General features: G+C 40.0%; 1 long non-coding RNA gene across 3 annotated transcripts in view; it reads left to right on the forward strand.

Moving 5' to 3' along the window:
- The window catches only part of LOC118228762, a 58,113-nt gene that overhangs the window by 25,859 nt on the left and 12,031 nt on the right, over positions 1 to 20,223 (forward strand). For all 3 annotated transcript variants that reach the window (XR_004765532.1, XR_004765531.1, XR_004765530.1), the window contains one exon: positions 19,762 to 19,838. This is a non-coding gene — a long non-coding RNA (uncharacterized LOC118228762). The remainder of the gene's footprint in view (positions 1 to 19,761; positions 19,839 to 20,223) is intronic.

Below are 20,223 nucleotides of genomic sequence, written 5' to 3' on the forward strand. Positions count from 1 at the left end.
AACCGCTAAATGAATATTTGACGAGGGCTCATTCTCAAGTATTATTACTACAAACGTGTCCCTGCTGGACTTTCAAAGGGTCAGGGAACAGTGGTTCAATTAATTATTTATATAAGCAATGGAACTGGTTGTAGTAGTTGAAGATGCTTACTAAACTATGCGCGCTTTAAAGGTCGAATGCAGCTGGATATTTTTATAAATTGCTAAACGCAAACGTTATTTGAGTTTTTTTTTAATCACAAAAAAAAAAAAAAAAAAACACCATTCGTTTCCTTTGTCGCCTGTTTTGCGCAGGACTGATAAAACCCAAGATACCAGCAGTTATTTCTATGGTATACAGGTATTCATTGCTTATTGGGATTAAGCGGTAATATGTAATTATCAAATGTCTATAAATTATGAATTGTGGTAATTACTTCGCGGAATGGGCTGAACGTGAAAAACAACTACACAATAATACCTTCATCAGAGTTTTCTTGACATTTATAGAACCCCAAGAATATCAGGGTTCGAGGCGTTAAAACATAGGCCTCCGTCAGTATTACAGTGGGCCTCGTTTAGAAATATCACAATGGGAAATCAGAGGCGAGTGAAGCAATGCAGTTTTCTGACTGTGGGTTGCTTATAATTGAGAAAATCCACTTTAGAGACGATTTTGATTGGATTTTAAGGACCGACAACTTGTTGTAACAGGTGTCATTCGCCTATACATCATCAGGTTTTTATTTTTCCCGTATAGATCAAGATACCTTGGGGAGGATGAGGATGCAACAGGTTCCAACCTTTAAAGATGAAACTGCGCACACTACTTCGGTGTTATGTATCTGTTATGTAACTGTATCATATTCAGAATTTATTGATATACTTATTTTTTTAATTAATTTTGTGAGGACCGGGTTGCTATTACAATGCGATACATCCAAGGTTTAAAAAAAAACAGCGACCTATAGCCTGCTCATTTGTTTTCTATATGTCCTTTCTACCAGGTCGCACTGCTTGGTAGACTTCAACTTCCTGTACTGGAAAAAAAAAAGTAATGAAGAGTAAATTATCCTCCCGTGGACCTTATGGACACATACCAAACCTTTAGTAGGTCTATCCTTCAGTGCTAACGTGGGATAAAGCCTTCACGGTCTTCTATCCTGAAGTACCATCAATCAATAGAATTGCAATATTTTTCAAAGCACTTTAGAGAGCTTGAAGTATTGCCCGAACGTATCACAGAAGGCACATTTTAACATAGAAATGAACGCATTTAATCTGATAGCCTATAGCCGTAGCCGTTAAAAGATATAAATAACATTTTTAACCCTACCAATTATTTAGTCTCAAGGCCAAAACATCATTCATAAATTATTAATGAAATGAAAATAACTGTGATGTCGCGTTTCTGTCCTCCCCGATCATTGGGTTTTGGGTTGTGGTGGGGTGGGGGTGGGGGGGGGGGGGGGGGTATTGTGAAGTATATAATTGAAACCTGTTAGAGGATGTGGTCTGTTTTAGCAGAATGTCGAAAATGAACGATTTCCTTAGCCAGTGCAGGTGCAGGAAAGTGGGCTTTAGAGAATGGGAGTTCAGCCAAAATGCGCATTCTGTTCAATAGACCACACATTGTCTACCGGCAGGGCACCATCTCTGCGCGTTCACACTTTTAGGCTCAGACCTCTGCGAGTGCATTGCACTGCAGTGCTTCTTAGATCACACCAACTGCGCCCTTGAACTTTCTAGAGCTATATATCAACTTTCATACATCATTGACAACACCCGTAGGCCATCATTTGGGTTTTTTTATCAGCTTACACGGTATAATTGCACTCCTGTGGCCAACTTCTGTTAAATTTGGTGGAATGATTTGTTTAGTATGAAATGTTTTCCTACATCGTAGGGAAACTGTGTGCCACTATTCACTGTGTGAGTGAATTTGTGTGTGTATAATGAATGCATGCAAGATACAAAAAAGATCTTTCACTAACAGTTTAGATGTGCGTTAGTAGCTTGTACATTATAATTCAGTTTTTATGGTAAGGATACTGAAATTCTTAAAGAAAAAACAATCCTGTTTCATTTATTAAAGCGATTGAAATGGCAATCATTGTTCCCTAGTCTCAATGCCGTCAATCAATACACAATGACAACCTATAGCTGCTGCTAGGCATATTTAACTGAACCATATAATTTCTAAATGGAGCGCTATTTCATTACCGTCGACAATGACTCCCACTATCATTGTCTTTACATTAAATCACACACAGTTTAATGTATAGCATATTAATAAAAAAATTAAAAAACAGACCGTGCAACGTCCAAAGAACTTCCATTTCTTCTATAATATGCTGGGTTCTGTAGTTTAATTTCTTAGACTTTATTATAATGATAGAATGAGTGTTATAGGCTACTTTCATTGTAGGCTATATCTTATAATATTGCAAATCCAGTTAATGAAATTGAATAGTCGTGATGTAAATATAAAAAGTGAGCAAGCAGAGTGACCGTCCGTGCGAGGTTTGTTTATGGGGAGATAAGAACAATGAAACTGATTTGGCTATATACAGTGTATACTGGGTTGGTGACTATAATTCGAGTTTGAAGGCTACGTTCTTAATCGTTATTGAACAGCAGGTAATTGGTCTGTCTTTTCGACAATCACAGTCCCGTTATAATATAGGCCTAATGCAACACGTTTCACACGATTGGCTCCCACTGAGAACACAATTTATTTTCATGTGGTGGTTTTCAAAGAAAACAATGCAGATCTAATTGTGCAGATTTGAGAAGTTACCCGCTGCTAATGGACAGTAGTCGAATTTTAAGCAGAAGACGGACCTTTGTTTTTCTAACATTCATAAAACAAGCCGGTTGAGATGACTTCAGCATATAGCTTTTAGTGTAAATATCATTAGGGAGAAGCCATTGTTTCATGTGGTTGCCAAGGCTTTAATTAAGAACACCGATAAACCCAGAGGTTTGTTCCACATTAATGTAGGCCTATAAAAAGTTACAATGTAATTTTCACAAAAGCCTTTCAACAAATAAAAAATGCAGCACTATTTCAGTTTGCTGGTCTACATATAATGTTCGTCCACACTCAATGAATAAAGTATTAACTTAAATAAAATTGTAATTTTCCCACCGTATTGTTAACCTACACGTTTGCTGTCCCACAAATCGGGAGCTAATACATTTGTTGCAGAAACAATCCATGCTGCAACAGGTGAAGGCCGAAGAACACTAAAACGTTAAGAAGTAGGCACAAATATAAAATGCCCGTGTTTAAGTCAATTTTGTGGTTACGTTGACTTATTTAACAGCAAAAACAGTTACGAGCAACAGTCACTGATGTAACCGTGTGTCCACCACTTCGCGTAAATTGGGAACAATAGCCTGTTGCTTTCGTGAGGACCGGTTATGGCACGAGGGTGGTCAAGAGCTGCATAGCATACAGTAGGCCTATCTACGCGTCACTGGTTTAACCCCGAATGGCTAGTTGTGATTGAAATATTAACAAAGATGACATCTTATGAAGCTACCGATGAAGTACAGCCGTGTGCTTATTTATAAGTGGCATGCCTTGGTGGAAATATGTTTAGTTTGCCTATTTTACAAAACGAATGACCAATTGCCATTCAAACAAATTGGCTGGCTTAATTTCAAAATACTAGACCTCATGTGTAAGACCCATTTAAACTTTTACATGTACCCTACATCTGTAGCTTTTGGTGTTTTAACAGACATTAAATCCATGAACGTTTGTCAATCTACTATCATATAATGATTAATCTCTTCAGAAGTTTTACTGCTGTGGTTTAGCCTATTGTTAGTCTTATCAGACAACACTGATTAGAAACCAAGACATTTGTTGGTCAGTCCCTACCTATGGTATACTGTACCTCATGGTTTACTGTCCTAAATTTGCCTCAGTAGGCCTATACAGAGCTTTACCTTAGATTAGTACAGTAAGAGAGCCTGTTGAATGCAATACTTATCAAATCCTATTGTCTATGTCAAGGACTTAGCTAGGTCTACACTGAATTCAGATATAGCTCTGTGAGATTATGCATTTATAATTATTATAAGACATTATAAGTAATTATTTCCTGAGAATAGTTGGACCTAGATTGTTCTGGCTGTGCCTTCATTACACTGGAGTGAATCATTTGCATTGGCTAAGCAGGTTGATGTTGGGCCGTTGTCACCTGGGTATAAATTCATATTACGATACTGTCTGTTTGATCAGTGAGTGTAATGGCTGGAAACTGACAAACTGAATCTTTTGTCATTTGTTGCCTGGAGGGAATTTCTGTTTAGTATGCCTATCTGCTCTAGACCTATAAAAGAAGTTTTGTTTTGTATGTGAAGTTAGGCTATGTCACATGAGGAACAATCCAACAGAACCAACATGAAAGCGTTAAAATGTAAAAACGCATAAGCCGGCAATAAAAAATGAACACCAATGAGGGTATGATCCACTGACAAACTTATTCACAAAGCTGATTTATATCAGTGTTTGTTTCTTATTGGTTGGTAGGCCCTATGAGCAACCTAGATTTTTTATTTTTTCATAAGCTCTCTCATTTAGATGGTAAATGTAATTATTTTTCTGGGAGCATCAGACATTTGTAAGTATAGACAAAATGACACAAATGGGCAAGACGGGCCTAACCACACACTGTGAAAGGGGAATTGTGTGTAAAACTACCCTTAATCTTGTCTAGGGCAAGTATTTTAGATCAATCCCTTCCTAAAACCCGACAGTTCGTTGCCTCTTTGAGTTAAAAAAGACAGGCTTTTGTATGCTTTTAGAAGAAAAGGTTTACAAAAAGTTGGTCTGGTTTCAGAAGGGACCCCACAAAGGATCTTTTTTTATTTCTCTGGCGTGACCCTAACCCTCTGAATAGAAGTAAGCGGAGAACTCGGCCCCGAACGCGTGGGCTTGCTTACAATCCAACTAGCTGAATAAATACAATCAAATTGCTGTGGGCTGACCACAATCTACAGTTCGGTTCTTAAGTCATGTTTAAGACCTGTGATCCTAATAGTCTACACACTGAAAAAGGGCATACATCCGCAAAATGTTTTTTTATTTATTAATTTTTTTTTTTTTTTTGCGGGCGGTGATTGGGTCAAATACATGGTCAATTAAAAAAATATTTTAGGATAGGCCCAAGGTCAAAAGCATATTGGCATCACATTTTTGCAAGTCATTGTAATCAATTATATGATTTACCCATATGGAAACTAATAAACAAATGCATAATAGAAAATGTGACATTTTTAACCCAAAGAAGCGAGAATATATCCGCACACTGTTTTTTCTGCTCCCAAAGTGATTTAATAGTTCAATGTTTTGACCTCAAAGGTCTTCGCCAGGTACACTTTGGGAGCTGAAATAGTGTGCGGATATACTCTCTCTTCTTACTAACTATTTTTTTTATCCTGCACCTGTTGGAATATTTTGGATGTGCGTGCATTCCCCCGGACTACATTTTTAGCCCACCACCGGAACAGTGAAAAACGAATGGACTAATTGATCCAAACTAGAGGGTTTACGACCCCTTTGCTTTTGATTTCATTTCTTAAAGCTTTGAATGAAAAGTTATTATCAACATGAGCCACTTGGTGAACTGAGATTTAGCCTACTGTAGGACTGTGGAGGTTTAGAAGAGGGAAAATGAGGCCAACTCATTTAATAGGATGACAGCTTGCGCGCAGTAAACTTACACAAAGTTATTCTCATTGGCTTACTCATATGTAGGCTCTTTTATGTTAGTCTACAACTGGGAAAATGAAAAACACAATGTATATGCCTACATTTTCCCCCACCATAGCCTAAATACCATTTTGAGGAAATGATGTAGGCTATTCAACTTATCATAACAGTAGGCTAGTGTCAGTTGTAGCCTAACTTGTACTTAATTATACTATACTCAAAATTTTATACTTAACTTCAAAAGTTGGCTATTGATCGTTCAAGTCCACTATGGATTATCATGCATTTGACAGTCGTCTTGTTTTCACATTGTTACTCATTTGGTGTTTTATTTGGATTTACATATGCTTCCACCAAAAAACCAATAGGACAATCAAAGCGAGGAACCTTGTTTCTTTCCTATATTTGGCACATTTGGTTTGTTTTGTGACTGTCAAAAGTGAACTATCTATCACACTGTAGGCTGCAGTAGCAGTATGTATTGCTTGAACAGGCAATGATCCTGCATCGCAATTTGTTCACAGTTTTTTGTATTACCTTAAGCAACAAGCTAACAATATTTTGTGTGACTGCTTAATAGAGCGGTTATCTTCATTATAATTCCAACAGTCTGCCAGGAACGACTGTCAGGACTCCTGTCTGTTCTGTTCGCAGTTTAAATATGGAGTCGGGTCAGAGCTGGGCTGCAGGGGCCTAATCTAGAATCATTGTCAGCGCTGGACTCGGTCACTGCCTTCGATTGTAAATACGGGAGGGAGTTCACACGCCTATCGAGTGACCGAGGAGAACAAGCGAGCCATTTTAATCTCCCAGCTATCTCCCCATCGCTGAGATCAGAGCTCTGTCACTATCGAGCTCATCATTGTGTCCCCTCTGTGAAATGACAGCTCCGACAGCGGCCAGAAATGGTTTGGTGGCGGGAGTAGGTTTCATCGTCCGTGCAGGAAACTTCCACTCACAAACTCGCAAGTTGCCTAAAACCACTTAAACGCAGGCCCAGCTCTTGACTCTCAATCTGCAGTGGCCTACGAACTAAATCATTTATTTTCCAAAATGGATTTATGCATGTTTTAAGATAGATTTAACAAAATCACAGAATTTACAAAAAACTAATATTTAATCTATAGGCCTAATCTGCATTTAAAATCATTTTGAAACAATGGGCATTACTTGTTTTGTGTGTTCTAGTCCTACGGGAATATCAGAGAAGGCTAAGTGTTAACCACACAACAGCAAATTAAAAAATAAAGCATTTGAATAGCCTTAAAGTTGGAAACGTCACATTTTATTCCATTCTTTGTCAGGAGATCGCACAGTGTTCAAGATGAATATGTAGAGTGAGTATTTACGGTTTTCTTCCGAATAGGCTGTTGTGTAGGCTACACAAAAAAAACTGGGCTATAGTTTACAATGTAGCGCTGCGGATGAAGAAGCACTTCAGTTCCTACAGCACGAATTATTAGCCTTCAGATGTCTGTTCTCCAAACAGAAAAGCCCAGGAATTGGCGAGGCGCCATGTCAAGTTAGCGTTGGAGCAGGATGAAGCAGATCCCGAACAGCTGCTCTTCTCCTATCGATTATGCTATCTGACAGCGCGGGCGCTTTGCGGTACTTATGCAGATCTCACATCAAACGCGACTCATTCCGCATTCGCCCCGAGTTTATTCAAACAAGCCAGTCCCTTGACTTCAATGATTGCGCAATATTTAAGGGAGCAGGACACCACCCCCCCCCCCCCCGCGCCACCCTGTAGAACGTGTGTGCCACATCAACGATCAGTTACTGTCGTAGCATCTTGTACATTTTTGTAAGATCATTATTGATGTAATTCATTATTCGCAAAAAATGGAGACTTCAGTGCTTAAAAATGATGGTTAGGATATTCACTCTATTTAGCTTTAACTTATTCCTTAAGTTCACAGGGTTCTCAGAGATATATAAGTTGAATAATCATGTACTTAGGGGAACTTTAAAGGACTGTAATTGCATGTTATGCATGTTGTGCATGGAAGGAAACTTGAATTTTATTGGTCCACATTGGTGTAAATAATGAACATGAAAACACTTCAAAAATAGGTCATTAAAATTAAATCAATTTTTTTTGCACAGCTGTCATTTTAAAATGTTTCCTGTCATCTTGACTTTTTCAAAAATTGCGCAAGGCTTATGAGGAAGATCTGCTAAGTCACATAAATACAGATCCTACAAAAAATGTATGGCTAAACATCCATAAATGCATTTCACACATAATGGAACTTGAAAATAAAATCAGTCCCGTTAGACCACAAGGACACAAAATATTAACACTTGAAAACACAAATTATTTAAACTGAAATTCCCTTCACAAAGATTTTACCTGCTATTTTGCAATTTCAGTTTCTGAATCGCTATCCATTTAACGTCAGTCTATTTGGGAAGGGCTGAGAAGCTTGTGTTTGCTCATGCTTATTTTGCTCACCTATTTTTTTCCACTTCTATTCACATTTATCTTTTAGACTTATGCTAACTTTTTGTGGAATAGCAGCACACTGCACAAATGCAGTTCAAGGAAGCACCTTTTCAAAATAAAATCATTGGGGTGCGGGGACAGGGGGTGGGGAGTGGGGGGGGGGGGCAACATTTGCATTCATACTTAGCAAGCGGCTGAGATTCTGCTTCCCTTCATTTTTTTCTCCTTCCAGTAAGAAGGATAAGCTTGGGATGCCTAGTCGCCGTGGTAACTGCCAGAACAATTTATTTGAAGTTTGAAGAGGTCAGTTTGCGGGGTCAACAACTCCCGCCTCCGCCTGCACTGGCTTCTGTTGAGGACAGGCGCCTGTGGTGGGAGCAGCGGACAGGGCCCGGTCCCTGGGTGGTGGGCAGCTCTGACTCTGATATAAATTTTTTGAGTCAGTTTGCGGGCCGGCCTCCACAGGTGGTCGGCAAAATCGATTTTAACCCCCTGACCCCGTCCAGCAGAAGCGCGACTGACAAGCCTAGGCCGGGATTTAGCCGACAGTGACAGATTTCCTCTCAGAGCCGCGAGGGGGTCCGTACAAATGGGCCCCCAGAAATGTGTGAGTGTGCTGGAGGTGGTTGTTAAAAGCTTGTTAAGTGTTTTCAATGGCGAGAGAGAGAGAGTTTGTGAATGTGTATGTGCTCATGGAAGTGGGGTTCCCAGTGCATTAATCAACCCCACCAGCTTCTCTTGAGGAGTTGCGCATGCAAAGATTGGTAATTTATTCAAATGTTAAACATTTTGGTAGTATGTCACTCCAGCAATATATTTCAGTCACACAAGCACACAAACACACGTGCACAAGCACACTCACACACACAGGCACGCACACACACACACACACACACACACGTAACCTTTGTAAAATTCTACAGTGTAAATAATAGCATGGACACTCCAACTGATTCAAGTACTGGCACTGAACATCTGCAGACTGTAATTATCCCTCGCCACAAGCATAGCGTTACACACAAGGATTACACTGTGGCTGTATATTGACATTTATAGAATTAATGATTATAATTATAAAACATTTAAATGCTTCCTTAAGAGCAATGTGTACAATATCAACTACGAAAGAGAATTCATTGTTAAATATCTTAAAATCAAATATTCAATTGCATACACATAACAAAGTTTAAGAAACTCTGTGTGAAAAAATATATTCATGATGTACTTTATTTGTAATTATTTTGGTCGGATCATCTTAGGAAGTGAACCAAGATAGTAATGTAAATATAATTTTTATTATTTACATCTAGGTTTTCCAATTCAATTCTTGTGTGAGGCACTGCTGTTGTAAACCACGTAATGATACTTACAATGAATTGCTCCAGCAGACGTCCAATCATATAAATGTTCTTTACTGAAAATGAAAGCATTAACACCTAGATGAGAATCTAAGCAAACAAATTATGTAATTATTTAAGAACAAGTAACCCAGGAGCAATACAGATACTGAATGATTTTCACCTATCATCTTGGGAATTCAGAGTGAAACAAAATGCAAACACAGATTTCAGACATAATTGCCTCATTCATTTTTGAAAAATAAATACTAATCTGTCTTCATCACAAGGAACTATGGTAGGTGCAAACTTCAAAAAATTCCTTTTAGTTTTCCAAATTTGTGAAATCATTGTTTACCTGTAATTACAGTAGCATGTGAAATGGCTAATGAAGCATAAAAGTAAACACTGTTTATCCGTGTATGTCTTTAGATATACTAAAGTATACGGATTAGTTTTTCTGTCATTTGGATTCAATGAACGTTCATGGTTCAGGGAACAGGAACCACATACCCCTTTTAGGGACAGAGGGAAACAGTATCAGTGCATTATCATTTATTATTTTCCTTTTCAATAGTGCTTGTGCAAGGGGACATTCAATGGTCAATTTTTCAATGCTTAAACATGACAAACATTCAGTAACCCAATTTCACAGATACGTCTCAAACGGAAGCAAATTATTCCTCATAGGCTTCATATGTTACCCAGTCTTCTGCACTGAGGCATTTCCAACCAGAAGGCAATATAGTGGCATTACATTTCTTGAGTGATTCAGAAATGTATAACCTTCATTATGCTCTCTTCGTGCTTCTGCAGTAATTCAGAAAAGATCATTCTTTCCACCAGATTTATCCACCAGATGTTGAAACCTAGTCAAAAAGTAGTTAATTGCATTAGTCAATCCCTAAGACGATGTCTTGAATTGTTGAATTTCAAAATGCTTGGTAAAGACAGTCTTACATTTATTGGCCTGCTCTATTTTAAACTTATATTAACCCCTTTTTAATGCAGCACAGTAAACCATTTACACCTGGCAAGAAGCAAAGGGCAGGCATCCCATTTGGTCAAGCACCTGAACCTACAATCATTGCCCATCATTCTTAAGGCTTCTTTCTTTCGAGTACAGTTGGAGAAGCATATGGGTTATTAGACTCGTTAATAGCTCCAGCCTCTATTTGCTAATAAATGTTCTCCTTTTGACCAGTCCTGTGTTCCACTCCAGACATACAGTATTTCCTACATTCAGATCATTATTTGACAAAGCATCTGGAACTGCCTTGACCAGCTTCTTACATCAACAGAATTATGGCCCAATTGGAGTCTTCAAACTGAAACTCACACGGTTTTTCACAGATGAATCTTTGAGGCCTTTTTTTTTTAGGAGACCTCTTTTCAGTTTCTCTTCCAATAACAGGTGTCAGCCATGTCATTGCTAATGCATCACTCTTTTAGAGGGGAGTGTAATGTTCTGCCCTGTCCCATTCTTTACTAGAGTGCAACAATTCACAATTGCACAGGCTTATTCCGAGAAGAGACAATTTTATTAAACACATTTTATTTTATTAAATCAGCCTCCTGGCAAACATGGCACACATGAAATCATCAACACTGCAAACAAATTCACCAGAGAGTTGAACAGTTTCCTATCAGGGCATAGTGACTTGCCTTGTTAGGACCTTTATTGAAGAGGCAGTCTAACGTACTAAAGGCTTCCTCCATCTCTTTAGGTAATTTGGGTAGCCTAGTTCAATATAGCATACCTGCCCTACACCTTCAATGCTGATTAGTGTGTTTTGTGGGTAGTTAACAGTGAGTAATATGGATACGGTAGAGAGTCTATGAAACATATGTGACATGCAACCCATAAACTAACAATATTGTTTCACATGCCTCACCACCAAACCATGTGGTTGTTTATAAGATTTGTATTTCCGTTCAATTTCCTCAGCATTGTCTTCTGCTGATGTACTCTGGTAGGGTAACATGGGACTCCATTGTCATCTGTGGGTATACTCCGGAAGTATAACATAGGACTCTATTGTCATCTGTGGGTATACTCCGGAAGTGTAACATAGGACTCCATTGTCATCTGTGGGTATACTCTGGAAGTGTAACATGGGACTTCATTGTCATCTGCTGGTATACTCTGGAAGTGTAACATGGGACTCCATTGTCATCTGCTGGTATACTCCGGAAGTATAACATAGGACTCTATTGTCATCTGTGGGTATACTCCGGAAGTGTAACATAGGACTCCATTGTCATCTGTGGGTATACTCTGGAAGTGTAACATGGGACTCCATTGTCATCTGTGGGTATACTCTGGAAGTTTAACACGGGATCTTCTAAAGCTTCTGTTTGTCCCCCAACAGACTGAGATTAGAATTGATACGTTAATTGATAGGTTACTCTTGAGGGTACTTGTTTTTTCTGCTGCACCAGGGCTCTCCTGGTTTCATTGACCAAAGTGACCTGTGGGAATTGGAGCTGTTGCTCATCCTTGTCCATGGACAATCCAGGAAATGTTTGTTTTGCTCCTCTTTAAAGTCACGCTCACTCTGCTGACCACACCATGGATAGTACCTTCCCATAAGTTATGTCACTGTGATTTTTCATGATTTCATCTAATCTCTCAGGGCGTATCCCCTCGGAGAGTGCTGTGTTCAGATCTAGAGGCAGCAGACAGTCTAATGGATCTTCACAGCTAATGGATGTGTGTCTTTGATCAGTTGAATAGCCTGAACTGGTCTGGTAGATTCTGCTATGTGAACATCAACAAGATTTGAGTGCTAGGTATAGAAGTCTGCAATGGCCATCTCGGCATAAATAGGACTACTTACTTTCACCCTTGGTTTTATTCTAGTGCGAATCAGGCTATGGAGAGAATCACAATGAATGTGTAGGTGTTTCTATTTCAGGGACCCCCTCCTTCTTGGATGCTGGACAGTCTTAACTGCATGATTGCATGGTTTCTCAATGCATTTACCTCAACAGTATTTGCAACTGTGAGACCGTTCATTTGCTTCTGGAAATATGCAGCAAGATCCTGTACGTATGATCCTCAACGATTTTCTCCGCTGACACATCACCAGTGTCAAGTCCTTGCTGTGTATCAGAGAGAAAACAAGGTGTTTGCGAAGATAAAATACCAACACCTGTTTTTAAATGAGTCAAATATTAAGACTAATGTTGAAAAATTACCATACCCACAATGCACCTGTACACACTACAGCAGTCAGCTGACAGGACCATTTTCTTGATCTGCTTTGATAAACACAGCTGTAAAAATAAATACAAAGTATTTGTTGAATGGCAATAATTTTAAGGTATTATTTAGTCTTGAATTATCCTTAATCACAGAGAAGCAGATTGTGGGGGGAGGGGGGGGGGGGGGGGGCATCTGTAGGAGAAGGAGATGAAAAACCAAAGACACTTGTTTCGGCAAAATTATGTGAATCACAACACAAGTGGTACTACAGGTCATTACAAATGTGAGCACAGCATTATCAAAGCTTGTTGCTGTAAATTAAATCTAATGAACAAATGGCTATCTTTTGATTTCTTCATAATTAGCTGTAGTACTAGTCGTGGCTGAAGAGGTGGAATTATCATTTCTGTATTCAACCTCCCTAAAAGCATTATTAAGGAGTCTATTACAACTATAATGCCCCAAGACACCGTGAGAACAAGGGAAACAGTCGATGCCCTGTCATCTAGATGGATTGTGTCTTCCCTCTGTGAGTCAGGCGTCTGTCATGTGTTTAATTGCCTGATTCATTCTTGAGTGCTTTCAGGGCCAAATGAGTGGGAACTATGGTTCCAGGGGGGCTTCTTTACGTGATTGAATTTGAATTTGTTTTGGACCCCCCCCCCCCAACACACACACACACACACACACGCACGCACACACACACATACACACACATCCCGGCCCACATTTCCACACGGAGGTCTAATTTCCACCTCATTCATGGTCCGTGAGTGATGCGTCACAAACTGGAAGAAAGAAAGTGCTGTGTGACATCATGGAAAGCACTGAAGAGCCTTGATCCACACTGTGGGCACCCCACCACCCCCCCAAGTTCAAACCCTGGAAGCATGCATGTGAATCACACTTTTTTTACTGAACAGTAGGAATGTGGCTAAATGCTAACTTGGGGATATATTGCAGTTTCGCTGTGCATTTAAGAGTATATGGGAATTGTAATAAAAATATTAGGAAAACACAGGAGGAATTTTCTTCTCTCCGTATGTCAACTGTCATTTTATAATATATATATATATATATATATATATATACATATATATATATACTGGCATAACAGGGAATAAAGATTAGTGGAAAATACTTTAATTTCCCAGTAATTTCTTATTAATCATCAATGAGTACGGAGAACTAATGTTAATTAATGGGACAAAAAACTGAACAGAATTTTTCTCAGTGCTGGTTATAATCTTTATTGACTGCTTTTGTAGTGCCTGTCATCAACATTAATTGTTGTTCAGTGGCAATCCTGAAGTAGAAATTACTCACTGTGTCTATATTATTTTCTATATGCTCATTATCAAGTAATACTATAAAATCATCTGTTTTTCCAGTGTCTGGTCGAAAATTCTTTCCTATGGTGTTTGTATTTGGGCAAGCATGGAATTATTTAACATTATCGGGAATTCTGTTAACTTTGGCCCTTAACTTTTCTTTAACTAATGATTAAAGTTTATTTTCCTTCACATATGGGTTTGCAATCACCAACTCTAGCTTGCCAAACCGAAAGAAAACGGATGATTTGTCAGTCAAAGCTAAGGACAAATGATTAATTGAATCCGGGCCAAACGTTTCATTAATGGTTAATTAGTGGAACCTTAATCCTGTTACCAAAAAAAAAAAAAAAAGCTGTTAACTGCAAGGATCAGTAACTCTTGGAAAGCCTCCTGACACAAAGGTTCTGAGGCAGCAGAGAAAACCTTTGCTGTTCGCCCCCTCTCTGGTTTACTGGCCGACCTCGGTGGCGCACGTTCGTTTAACGGGACGTTTTTTTTTTTGACTAGTTGGCATTACTCATCAGTGCCACGGCGGTTTTTGTTTCAAAAGTGCTGCAGTGGGGGAAAGAGGGTTTTTGCCCATCAGCAGTGTGAGCCGTCAGCAGGCAGGACGAACAAAAGGGCGCTCCAAATCCGTGCCGTTTGCAGCATTGCTCAGGGGGGCCAGCCTGGGCTAAACGCAACCCCCCCCCCCCCCTCCCCCCCCGTCCTCTGCGTAGAAACAAAAAAAATAACAAACCTAAAAAGCTGTTTCGCTGTTTCAGGGGTAGGCCCCGTGTACTTATCATATATTCTACGACCTTTTTAAATTTCTTTTTTTTTTAATTTCATTTTTCTTTTCCACGAAAACTCATCATTTGTTCTTTATTAGCAATGATTACATCTTAAAATTATAGTTGGTTAGAAACAAGTTGATTTATTAATGTATCTAAGGCTTCTTTTATTGAATATTTTAAAAGATGAAGAGAAGTCACTGTTCTGTACTGTGTTGTATTGTACTGTGTTCCAGTTATATGCCAGTTAATTAAGCACTGAGCATTAAAACCTTTCACCTGACCACAAAATGAAATTATTGATATGGAACATATTTTAAAAATGGAGGAAATAAATTATTACCAGCAAAGAACCAGAGGCTCTGTAATTCATAGGAGCAATTCCACTGAACCTATAGGACAGATTTGTACTTTGGTTGCAAATTAGCTGGGGCATACTCGGGGCTGAGCACCGCGAAAGAAGAGACAACGTTCTCCCTCTCCACGCCCTAGGTCCCTCCGAAAAAGACCCAACCCTACTTGAACCCATAAACTACACTCTACAGAGTCATTACTGTCATTTCACAATTTTTGGACAACTCGACAACAGCGAACAATCCATGTTTTTGTGCCCCGCTGTGCCAAAGAATACAACAGGGGATGGCATCGACGGGCCCTAAAGGCAGGACTTTGTAGGCCTCGCCAAGACCCCCAACAAGCCCCCTTTATGCTTGGCTCCCCTCGCAAGAATTACTACTGCAGCGCCTTGCTTGCGGATCAGCCAGTTCTTCTGCGGGGGTAGGAGGCCCGTCCTGTACTTGTGACATACAGTAAAACAGCGGCCCTCATTCATCGGACGCTCCGCATGTAATAAACCGCCGAAAAAAACGGGAGGCAGCTGCGGCGCGCGGGGCCCCCAAAAAACAAGGACGCCCATTCTCTGCAGCCCCAACGTTTCGAGCGGCGCTGCCGGCTAGCCCGCGTCCGAAAAATTCTTAGCAATCATACAGATTTTTGCCCCCAAATTCCAGCCTCGATTTGTTTTTTAAGGTTTGAGAGGGCGACAATAGTTTCTATTTTATTGGACTGGGTACTGGACTCGTGCTGAAAAGGCAGTCGAAACCCACAAACGGAGTCATCGGGGTATGTCTCCTTGTATGGCGTGGCATGGTCATGTGGTTCTCCACACATGTTGACTTTGTGTACAATTTTCATTTTAATTTATTACTTTATTCATAGTTCTTCTTTCTGTAGCTTTCTATGTCACAATTTTGCCTGAAACTTCTTGAATACAGTACTGATCTAGACATGCCACTTCAAGAGGGACTGGAGGGGACGCGATTCCACTCGCTACATTCTTGTTCACTGAATGGGTCCCTTGTGGCTTGTGGCTTAGTAAGCACTCGCTCCTAGCCTCTTTTTTGTTGAGTGGTTTTTACCCCAGATAGACGGGTCTCTCGCAGTTTTTCTGTTTGATGGAGGAGAAGAATGAAAGGGCAGATGAGCTGCTGGCTTTGCGGAGCACAGCGTGAGGCAGGGTAAGCGGCTTCTTTCTCAGCTTCTGCCCCAAGTTGCCTTCCCCTGATCTGGGATCAGTTATGGGTTAATTTATGCTTATAAACAGTTATAAACGCAAAGTCAGTCAACCGGAGGAGCTTTTATCCAGTTAGTGTACGTACATGTATACAGTACATATACATATACATATACATACAACACAGGAAATGCTGGCTGTTTTCAAGTAGCCAGTTTATATGTGAAATATAGCTGCTGACATTTTAACTGAGGTTCTAAGTGCTACTGTTTGGGAGTAAGCAAATAAAACCTCCATATGGGCATAATGCTTGTGGTAGGGTTCTGACTTCTCCTGTTTCCGGGTAGGAAGGGGTGATAATGGTAGAGGATTAAGCACTGAAGGTAGGCCAACAAGCAGAGAAGACAGATTTCTCAGATCACATAAAAATGAATAACAAAAATGATTTGGTCTTGGTCTGTCATCTCCACATTTTTGACGAGTAACTGAACTAAATGAATAAAGAATTCTCCCGCAGGAGCCAAAAAAGAACACGTGCAGTATTATAACTTTGACTCAGCCCGTAAATTGGGTGACTGACAGTCAGTGAACCATTGACAGAATATTCAGCTACTGTGGTTTACACAAGAAGGGAATCCCAAATTCAGCTTTCTGTAACTATTATGCAACCAGTGCCTTCGTCGCATTCTCCTAATTTGCAAGCCAGGTGCATCTTGTGACCTTTGAGCCCTCTTCTTCCTCCCTATTGTCTCCCATCAGGAAGATGGAATACTATGAATTCCAAAGACCCTGTCTTCATGGGTGCGGACTCGCGTGGGTATCGAGGCAGAAAGGAATCTGACAGTTGGGGATCTCCTGCTGGTGGTGGGATTTTTTGAGTGACGGGAGGGGGTTGGGGAAGGGCATGCCTCGGCTGTCACGTGCCTCTGACGTTCCTTACCGCCATTGTGAGTGACAGATGCCAGTCCTTTCTCCTCGCTCGCCGTCGAATAAAGCGAGGGCCACAATGCCAGTGAAGCTCTTCCTGTTTTGTACCGCAGGCAGCTTCAGACCTCTCTTCACATCTTGGTTTCTCAGGGGTACACCATTGACTGGCCTCCTTCGGTCTCAGTGGAAAGCAATTTTACAGTAGAATTTCTCAGCCATACAAGCAGTCTTAGCAATGTTGCGCATGCACGGTCAAGCCTGAGTGCAAATTTTACTTCCTGAAGCTTTGGACAATAAAATATTTAGCTTGTTTTCATATTTTTAAGAGCTAAGCTGCCCTTCAGAAACAAAATGGAGACGATGAATGGTAGTGACCATAGCAGTCTCTTGGTGAAAATAATGAATCTCTTTACTGCTTTGGTAATGTAAGGACTGTCAATTTGAATATAAATGAATCTAATTCCATATCACTAGTTACCAATGAATGAGGCTAAATTTAGGCTCAGTCTACAGTTAACGACAGCATTAAGGAGGCCCCTTGAGAGAATATGGTGCTGTCCCTTATCTGTAATTGCGTTTGCTAAAAGATAAGTCTGAAACTTTTATATTTATGTTTAAGTATCTTAAAAAATAGCAATACTGATTTTTAAGTTTAAACAGTGTGACATTTATTGACTCATTTTAATTTATATATTTTTGAGACATAATAATCATTTTGTATTATGTAATGGTATCTAATAGCTTTGGAATGATAAGTCATAGTTTTTAATGCAGATGTTTTTGACTGGATGGGGAGAAAATACAGTTGGGTACAATTAAACCAGATCTACCTCAATAATAACGTCACAATGACCATGATATGCACTTTTGTACGTTGCTTTGGATAAAAGTGTCTGCTAAATAAATGTAATGTTATGCTATTCAATTCAATTCTAATTTTTTATTCTATTATCCCAGTAAAACTGTCAAACCAGTAGATAAAAACAAAAGTTTCAAAGTGGTGAACCTATCACCAATGTTGAGTCGTGAAATTACCCCACAATGGTACTTTTTATTGCCTTTTATTACAGCTTCCTGTTTCATTAACAGGAAACAGCGGACATTCGCACAGTAGGGAGCCTGTTCTGAACTCAAAAAAGTAAAATAAATAATAAATAAATAAATAAATAAACATAAGAAAAATTTTGTTGTAAACGATTCAGAATTCAAAAAAGGACAAATTGAATTGGTTGAAGGATGCTGTGTGGCAAAAGATCATTTGCTACCCAGTCTTGCAGAGATTTCAACATGTCAGCAGGGAATTTGAGGAAGGGTGGGGGGCAGGTAATTCCCTATCCCAAAGCGTGCAGCCCCCAGCTTGCGAACTGAGACTGGCGGAGCAGGGCAGACAATAATGGGGAGAGGAAGGGAGGGACTGAAAACGTGGAGAGCCCCCCTACCCCGCGACAGAAGTAGAAAAAAAAAGCCTATTATATGGTTGCAAATCAGTCCCTTGCCATTATTTAATTTACCACAGCCTGAAGGAACACTGCTTCCTCCAAACTGCACTGGCCACTTACTGCTCTGTTGGTCAGTCTGGGTCGCTACGGCAGTAGCTATTGCTCCCTCTGTCCCAGTTCAGCAGTCGCACATCACTTTTGCCAGTCTGTTTTGCCTCACTGCAGTGGCCACTTGCGACTTTGTTAGCCAGTCTGGTCTATTGCATCGGTCACTCGTTTTCCACAGGCTTGAGTGGATAGGCTCCATTGTTCCTGAGAAGTGTTCCAGCATTTAAACAGCACTTTCTCTCCTGGAATGCGCTAATCCTGGAATCTCTTTAGTAATGCACACACTAAGCCTTATTTACTTATTTATACTGTTTTTGTTAGGTAAAATAGGCCCAGCTAAGATGGCATCATATCCTGCTAAGACCTGGCAATTCATTTTTCTCCCCTGTAGAGGAGATGCATCTCTATACAAATTAAACTGTGCTGAAACTTTCTTTACACGGCTACACGGGGCATTCAATGAAAATAACGTAAATGATATTTTTGAAAGATTTCACTGCAACATGTTTTTGACATCCATGACACTTGTGCTATGTCAAACATGTTTAAATACTAAATGACTGTTTTTCTGACAAGTCTCAGGAGCTTAGTTGCCATAAAACATTACCTTTTAATTGATTAGAAAACAACATCAGAAAAAACATGAGCTTTTCTGCAGCTTGAATAGATCACTTGATGGGTAATCTTAAACACAAACAATTCAGCACATTATGCAGAGCACTGGGGTACAGTGACAGTGGGTCAAATAGCAGATGCTCATAAAGTTTATGTTCAAACAACTGTGAACCATAACTACACAGACAATGGTATGACAACAGCAATAGCATTACATAGCATGCATCTGGGTGTGAAAGGTGTGGAGATGAATTTTTCTTCGAGACTGTTCTAAGGAGATGATGTGCCATGCAGTGACACTTGTAGTCATGCTTATTTCTCTTCTCTTTCTTCCTCCTTCCTTTGCCCCAGACTACAGTGATGGTAATGGGATTTTCTGGACACCTGTGCAAGGGCTGCACATCCAGGGGATTATAACGAAGGGACGGGTGAGTCGGCTCAAATTATTGTCACGTTTGCCCGTACAACGGGCAAACGCCAGCGTCACACCGTCTTCCGACGCTGCAAATCCTATATCATGCTTCGCTCCGTCTCTCTCGCACCCGGGGTACATGTGGCAGAGGTCCAGAGTCCCAGCATCGCAGCTGGACACCAAGGTCATTGTGTGTGCCCCCAAAGGACTGACGCTCTGTGGTATTAGCTGTTGACCACTTGAGGTTTCATGCACTCTCCTGAGTGAGAAATAAATGCATAACTTCAGGAGTTTCTGCACAAATAATAATGCAGGCCGAGGCTTTTTGTAAAAACCTTGGCCTGTATTCAATCGGCATTCGTCTCTAACATTGACAAACAAATAAATGAAAGTTGTTTTTT

The sequence above is a fragment of the Anguilla anguilla genome, chromosome 6 (genome assembly GCF_013347855.1).
Source record: "Anguilla anguilla isolate fAngAng1 chromosome 6, fAngAng1.pri, whole genome shotgun sequence".
NCBI classification, from domain to species: Eukaryota; Metazoa; Chordata; class Actinopteri; order Anguilliformes; family Anguillidae; genus Anguilla; species Anguilla anguilla.